We start from the raw sequence: 7972 nt of genomic DNA, 5'->3' as shown, positions 1-7972 counted from the left end.
TCTCTCTCTCTCTCTTCTCTCTCTCTCTCTCTTGTCGTGTGTGTGTGTGTGTGTGTGTGTGTGTGTGTGTGTGTGTGTGTGTGTGTGTGTGTGTGTGTGTGTGTGTGTGTGTGTGTGTGTGTGTGCAGCAAGGCTACTCCGAATGATAGCTAGGGAGCCTTAATAATACTGCAAGCGATTGCTGTCGCTCGCCCAGTGGTTACAGCTATTTACAACTACGTTGAGATACAACGACCCTATGGTGAGATATAGCCAGCTGTATAGTCAGCACAGTCCACTCCTCGCAGCTTTGTTGCTAACATCAGACCTACCCGTAAACTTTGACACCTATCTCTCTAAATCCACACCGTGATAACTATTGGGTTTAGAGCATCGGCGATGAGGGTTGTCCGCCCCCAGCGGTAGTCGCAGGGGGTGTGTTTGTTGTCACTGTCATTAAGGTGGAACAATGGACACCCCAGGTCGTCATCCCAGGGGCATATCCACCTAGTTCCGACCAGAGTTGAGGCGGGCAGTGAGTCGTCGCTGTGTATAGATATGAGCAAACGAACAATAGTCAGTCATCTATCCACACATGCACGCGCACACACGAGCACGCACGTGCATATGCACATATATACAGGACACACACATATGCGCGAGCCTACGTATACAAGCATATGAGCGCGGACGCGCACTCAAACCCCACCCCCACACGCACGCTCGCACACACTTACACACACGTACACACACTCACACACACTAGCTCACACACATACGCAAAAATACACACGCATACGCACACAACACACACAAACGTACGTGTACATACATCGACATGCACGCACGCACACACTCACACACAAAAATACACATACATATACGCACGCGCACACGCACACAACACACACAAACGTACACACACAGACACGCCCCACCCCCCACACACACACACATACATGCACTCGGTCAGGACTCAAGCTGGGGAAATGCGTCCACGCCGTGTCGCACATTGCGTAAATTGCACAGCTTGTTCTTGTTAAGGATGACACCGCCATGCATGTATGTGTAATTTTAACATTAAACTGTATCACTGGTCCCCTATAAATAACGTAGAAGAAAAGCATATAGGGATCCCGCATAAAAGAAGATTCCCGATGACGCGAAACACTGTACGTGTAGCAAAATCAAGGAAACAAATGACGCCACGAAATGTAGCACGATCGCATACACAGATCATGTGCGTGTGTGTAGGGATAGTATCAGGAGTGAATAATAATAGATCTAATATAGGTAATATCGATCCAAATAATATATTTATAATATAATAGATATATATATATATATAATATAATAGATATATATATATAATATCGATCTATATAAATCTAAGATAGGTAATATAGATCTAATATATCTAATAATATTATCTATTATTATTCACTTCTGATAATATCAAGAGTCCATAATAGAGATGGACTCTATTATGGACTATTATGGACTATTATGGACTCTTGATAATATGTATCTGCACGTACGGAATACCAATGATTATATCTTTTTAACGTTATTTTTCCGTTTTTGGTTCTATGGGGCGTGTACGCGGGTCTCCGTTTTCATACGACTTGCTAGGAGTCGGGCATGAACACGTGATTCGCCACGTATTTGTTATACACATTGGCATTTCCTAAGCATTTACATATGATGCTACAATAATAAATAATAATTATGATAAATACTAATAGGCCGTACCATCAACTATAGGCCTGTATCAAACCGTGTGATACATATACATACAGTCCTGGTTATCTAGCACGAGGGCCTGTTCTCGGAGCAAAATGCATAGATATAATATAGATATAATATAGGTATAATATAGGCCTATAGCCTATATACCTACTGTGAGCTCGTCTATGTTATAAAAATTCACTACAGCTCATTTGTATTGCTACTTTCATAACATTTCTCCAGCAGACATAAACAGTCTTACGAAGCTAGTGCTTTCGAATGTTTACAGTGTTTACACATCCGGGACACAGCCGAGCCGACCGCAGTTTTCATTAACAGTCATTTCCTATGATAAAACAAATTACAATTTTGTATTCGATGTTTGTTCAGTACAAAGTTGTGAAGTTTGTTTAAATCATATGTTATCTACATTACTAATGCAATCAGCAAACATATATAGTGATTTTTTTCAGGGACCATTTGCGCTAGCGTAGGCTTAGCGTTCTCGGTCGCATCGCTCTATGTGTATCTGTACGCAGAAACTCTCTCCGAGCGAGTTTTCAAAATATTCAACTTCGGAGCACATTTCTGGCGCAATGAGAACATTTCGTGATGTTTTCATACTGCAAGTATGCTCACAATAGGTGCATGTAGGCATTTTGTTGCGAGTTTTTTTCCCCATTTTAAAGCATTATAAACGCTCGACGGAGTTGGTCATAGCATATACACACGTCTGTTAACAATTTGTCTATTGGTCGCGCGTGCCAATGACACGTCGCGTAATCTACCACTAAACTTGTCGCGCCACAATCGTCAGCATATTATCTGGAGTACATAATGACCCATGTTCGTGTTACTATCAGAGCTTCCTCGTGATAGATTATTGTATGTTTTATGATGGATATATTAGCGATCTGTTACAATGGATCTCAGATATTACATGGTGCATCGACACCACAGTCGTCCACGACGCATAGGCCTAATATTCTAACTATTTATTCGCGCACCTTATATGTACGGCATGGTAAGCGCCAGCGGTATTTAATTAGCGCGCCCCGTGGGAGGTATCTGGTGGAGACGGTGGCTGTCGGAAACAACTGCTCACACCCCCTGTTACAGGTATGCGTCAATCCAGGAGCTGGCCTTGGACCTGCCATTCTTATATATCGCGAATAACGGGGGAAGGCATCGTCGAGTAGGCCTACAACAGGCACGACACGCGTGTAGCGGCGGTATAGCTCTACTCGTACTCGCACGAAGCATTGCTTCGATTTTCTCAAGCGGGGCACTGATTGGATGTTGTGGCCGTTATGCGTATCACATGGTACGCAAACTGTACTACAGGATGACTTTGTTTCCCGTGTTGCGGTGATTTGGTGCGTTTTTTACTTTTTTATTTGTATGATTTTTTTACTCTGCATTCATTACTTTAGCTTTGTACAAATTTCATAAAATTGAAGCGTGTGTGTGGTTGATCATCACGAGCACAGACCTTGATTTTATAACTTGAATAGAGCACCATTTTAAACAGCGATGTTCGATTAGATCGAATGGTAAAACTCGAAGTTGTTTAATTAAAAAGTAATCATATCTATTCACGTGTACGTTGTTTGGACGAATTAGTGGGTTTCTGTTTGAGCAGTCCGTTTCTCAGTTTAGTCAGTATAGATTGCATACAGAGCACATCTGGGGAACCCCTTGCGGTTTTAGGGAGAATTTAATAATTATTATTCATGGCTGCAGGCTCATCCAACACACGGCGAATGACGTGTGCCTGCCGCGTTTACACGCACGTGCTTAATCGTATATCTACTCATACCGCGGCAAAACTATGGCGTATTAAATATGCTCAACTGCGCGTTGCTTTGTGAAAGCGGTTCGCATCGCACGCACAGTTAACGTCTCCTGCTGTACAATGCCATATCGTATAGTGTGCGCGTATGTCACACAGTCACTCATGGTCGGCAGCGGACGTCGCACTTAACGGCCACCGCAGCACGCGCACGCGTTTAGTCCTCCATCACAATAGACCCCGAAGGCGTGTTATTTCTAAAAACATTTACGGTTTCAAAATCAGCTCGTTCGGTCATCGGGATATTTAAATAAGAAGGACGCTCCGCGGCTATTGTGAAAGCAAGCGTTTGCCCACTCCGGCCTCGCCAAATACGCCAGTGTTTCAAACACATTTACCAAATCGCATCTACATAAATATTAGTCTAGGAGACGATATTGCGAGAGCTATGTGTCAAAGAAAATAGTTCGTCGAGTGCTAGGATCCCGCCCGGCGTTGTATCAATACTGGCACGGCGCGCCTTTATGATCTTCCTGCGAAGTTTTTATTGCATATTGACATAAATAGAGAAGACATTTTAATATTTTTAGCATCACATTTGCGCGCATTCAAGTTCTTCCGAGAACCTCTAACGTGACACACGCATTCGCGGGCAGCTCCGCAGAAGACGTATATTAGACGTATATTAGACGTTATGTAGTATAGTCACGGACGTTTGTAACACAGCCTTCATACAAAGAGTCCGGCTCCAGGGAACCGCAGTACGAGTGGGAAGTTGGAAGACGTCCCTACTTATCAGGAGATCTGCGAGGGTAGTGGGAGCGTCTGTGGGGGCGACGAGGTATAGAGTAGAAATACACTCAAGTCTGTTTATAAAAATGGCTCAGAAAAACCCCCACTCACCCAAATATCCTTTATAGGCAGATGACTGTTCTGCGAAAGGTAATTTTAACAGCATATGGGCATGTTCCCTTTCTATATAGTGGCGTCCGCTAACACGGGTTTAACTGTGGATGAGTGACGTCGGGGATGTGAGCGGTTCCGACTACGCGCGGGGGAGGGGTAGTTAGCGCAAGGGGTTAGCACAACAAAACCTATCTATATTGACTATAGATAAAACTATATAGAACTGGATAGAACTATAGTGACGCGGAAACAGCAAAAAAGAGAGTGAGGAACTCTTTACATAAGTTCATAAATTCATTGTACACGTTGTTGTGAGAATGCGCAACCTGTGAGGTGAGCGCATGGTGAGACGAGGAAGGATGAGATCTAAACAGTTCGAGACGCAGCGTCTCCCGCCTACCTTTCATAGTCGTGTCTGCAGTAGAGGCGGCGGTCGCGGCTGTAGCAGGACTTGGTGAGCGGGACACAGCAGACGCTACATTGCAGGCACGTCTCGTGCCACGTGTCGTCCATCACCTTCATCAGAAATCGGTCCTCAATCGGATGTTGACAGCCGGCGCATATCTCCTTCATCTTGTGCGGTATACCTGCGCGCAACACGCGAGTCGACAGGTAAGCGAGGCGCAACATGGACATACAGCGTATGCGCAGATATATCACACGTACTTGTCAACGGCGCAGGCATGCCGGTAGCAGAGTATACTACTCCAGCCGCTGGCATGCTCGACCCTGAGTAGCTTCTACCGTATGTGATCACGGATCACGTGGCAGACATAATTAAAAATAAAAATCATACCGTCGTAGTAACGTTGTTGTTGTTGTTGTTGAGTTGTTGTTGGAGTGTTGTTGTTGGTTGTATTTTATGATTATTATTGATTATTATATTATTTTGATTGATTATATTATCATTACTATTATTGATTTAATTATATTACTTATTATTATTATTATGTATTATTATTATTATTATTATTATAGAGAGTAGGTAGGTAGCAGTAGAGCTAAGTTATGGATAGCGACATCAGCCGGCGGGACGCCGGACGGTCGGCGGAGCGCCCTACCGCACTACAACTATCAATAACAACCACAACAAGCAAAACACCAACAACAGACACAACAACAACAACAGGTTACTACGACGGTATGATTGTTATGGTTTTGAATTATTCGCTACGGTGTGTCGCGCCAGCTGCGTCGGTGTGGTATGTGTATATGTGTGCTGTTTGTGTGAGTTGTGTGCGTGTGGGTATGTATGTTTATTTTGTGTGTTGTTTGTGTGTGGTTGTCGTGGTGTGTGTGTGTGTGTTGTGTGGTGGTGTGGTGTGTGGTGTGTGTAGTGTGTGTGTGTGTTGTGGAGTTTAGCAGAGCAGGCGTCACAGCAGCAGCACGACAGCACACGACTAGCGCACACACACAGCGACACACACACACAACCACACAGCACACATCAGCACGACCGGAGACAAACACAAAAATATACATCACATACGCACACGCACACAACTCAGCCCGATAAGCACGAACCATATAGCACATACACCACACACCGAGCGTGGGCATAATTAAAAATAAAAATCATACCGGCGTAAGTAAACGCTGTTGTTGTTGTTCGTTGTTGGTGTGGTGTGTTGTTGTTGTTTTGTTGTTTTTGTGTTGTTGTCTGTTATCTGCTAGTGTATTTATGTATTATGTCCATATTGATTTAATATTAGTAGAGTATAGTAGTTAGTAGTAGTAGTATAGTAGTAGTCAGTAGTAGTAGTAGTTAGTAGTAGTATTAGCTACGTAGTAGAGTAGTAGTAAGTGGCTGGTGGTAAGTAGTCAGTTAGTAGTAGTAAGTAGTAGTAGTAGTAGTAAGTATGGTGGTGTAGTAGTAGTAGTAGTAGTATAGTAGTAGTAGTAATAGTAGTAATAGTAGGTAGTAGTAGTAGTAGTAGTAAGTAGTAGTATGAATATTACATAGTTAGTTTTATGCAGGCTACGGTTCGGGCATCCGAAACGTACAAACAAGTATGACTTAGACGTCTAACATAAATCGCGACTACAGCTTTATATATACTAGTACACACACACACACACACACACACACACACACAACACACACACACACACACACACGCACGCACGCACGCACGCACGCACGCACACACACACACGGTATATATATTTATATATACATAGGTCTATACCTATACATGTACATGAGCATGTGCATGTGCATGTGCATGTGCATGTTCATGTGCACGTGCATGTGCATGCATTATATCTTGATTATTACGTATTACATTATATGTATGCACACATGCATACGCATGCACAGGAATACATATAGGCCCTATACGTAATACGTATGTACGCTCATACCGCGAGAAGGGGTGCCCGCATAGTTTCCCCTTCATCTACCTGCATCAATGCCGCTTGCCTCTATCATATATAAATTCGAGAATCTCGTTAAACTAATAAATGATCCGCCTTTATTTGTTTACTTTGGCAGAATGTTGTACAATTACTGCCTTGTATGAGGGAAATTATCAGAGTAGTAGAATTATTACTCAATCCTTCGTATCTATGTGTGTATTTATGTGCGCGTGGTTGTATGCGTGCGTGCGTTAGTGAGCGCGTGTGTATGTGTTGGGTTTGGCATTCGTGGACATAACGCAGCAATTTCTGTTATCAACGCATGCAAGGCTTCCATGTCAACAATGGGAGCACATACCGGCCCCCTCTCATTCAAGCAGCAGGAGGCTGCATGTAATAACATGCACTGTAAATTGGCATTAAAATGAAAATGCGAATACAGGGATACGCTGTGATGTTCATCACACGGACTCGTCTTTGTATGCATAAGCCCTAATTTTACTTTGGGTGCATGTGTGCGTGCGTGCATGCGTGCGTGCGTGCGCGCGTGTGTGTTGCGTATAGCATTATCTCGCGCAGTACATTAAAGGCATACTTTCCTTTTGTGTATTGATCCTGTTATTCTGTGTTTCTTTCCATTGCTACAGAGATTTACAACAAGCAAGAGGTGGGGAACTTACACAGGGCCGCTAAAAAATTACCATCCGACTCCACGGAGAGTGAGTCGATCCAGAGATCGTCGGTGTGCGATATTGACAATATTGTCGCGCGTGGCTTTCCCCCAGAAAAAGTCGGTCCGTTATTACATCCACGAGCGCGATCTAATCTTTATACACAGATTCAACGCGATCTCTGCCAATAATCCTATTGCGGAGGAACATGTCAGTCACCGAAATTATCAGCGGGGGAAGTGAGAGGGTTCTGCACGGATATGGTAATTCGTAAATAGCGTATCACCGCGAAATCGCGTCTGAGCTGCATAGTAAGCCTATTACGAGGAGACGTGTCACTTCACTACTGAATACGGCCTGCCGGATTAGCGGCCAACGCTGCGGCTCTGATGTCGGCTTACAGACGCGTTATGTATATCTTTGCGTAACTCGACCGCGCCGTCCCCTCTCCCTCTCTGTCTGTCTCCCCCCCCGAACCCTCTCTCTTTCTTAACACACACACACACACACACACACACACGCGCGCGCGCGCGCACGC

The 7972-nt window shown here is 44.0% G+C and overlaps 1 long non-coding RNA gene across 1 annotated transcript in view; it reads right to left on the bottom strand.

Moving 5' to 3' along the window:
- Positions 1–4826: 4826 nt before the first annotated feature.
- Positions 4827–7972, bottom strand: part of LOC106813119 — a 7681-nt gene continuing 4535 nt past the window's right edge. The window contains exon 3 of the long non-coding RNA XR_001394426.1: positions 4827–4992. This is a non-coding gene — a long non-coding RNA (uncharacterized LOC106813119). The remainder of the gene's footprint in view (positions 4993–7972) is intronic.

This window comes from Priapulus caudatus, unplaced genomic scaffold (genome assembly GCF_000485595.1).
Source record: "Priapulus caudatus unplaced genomic scaffold, Priapulus_caudatus-5.0.1 Scaffold728, whole genome shotgun sequence".
Lineage (NCBI taxonomy): Eukaryota > Metazoa > Priapulida > Priapulimorpha > Priapulimorphida > Priapulidae > Priapulus > Priapulus caudatus.
This window is presented reverse-complemented; position numbering and strand designations above follow the sequence as displayed.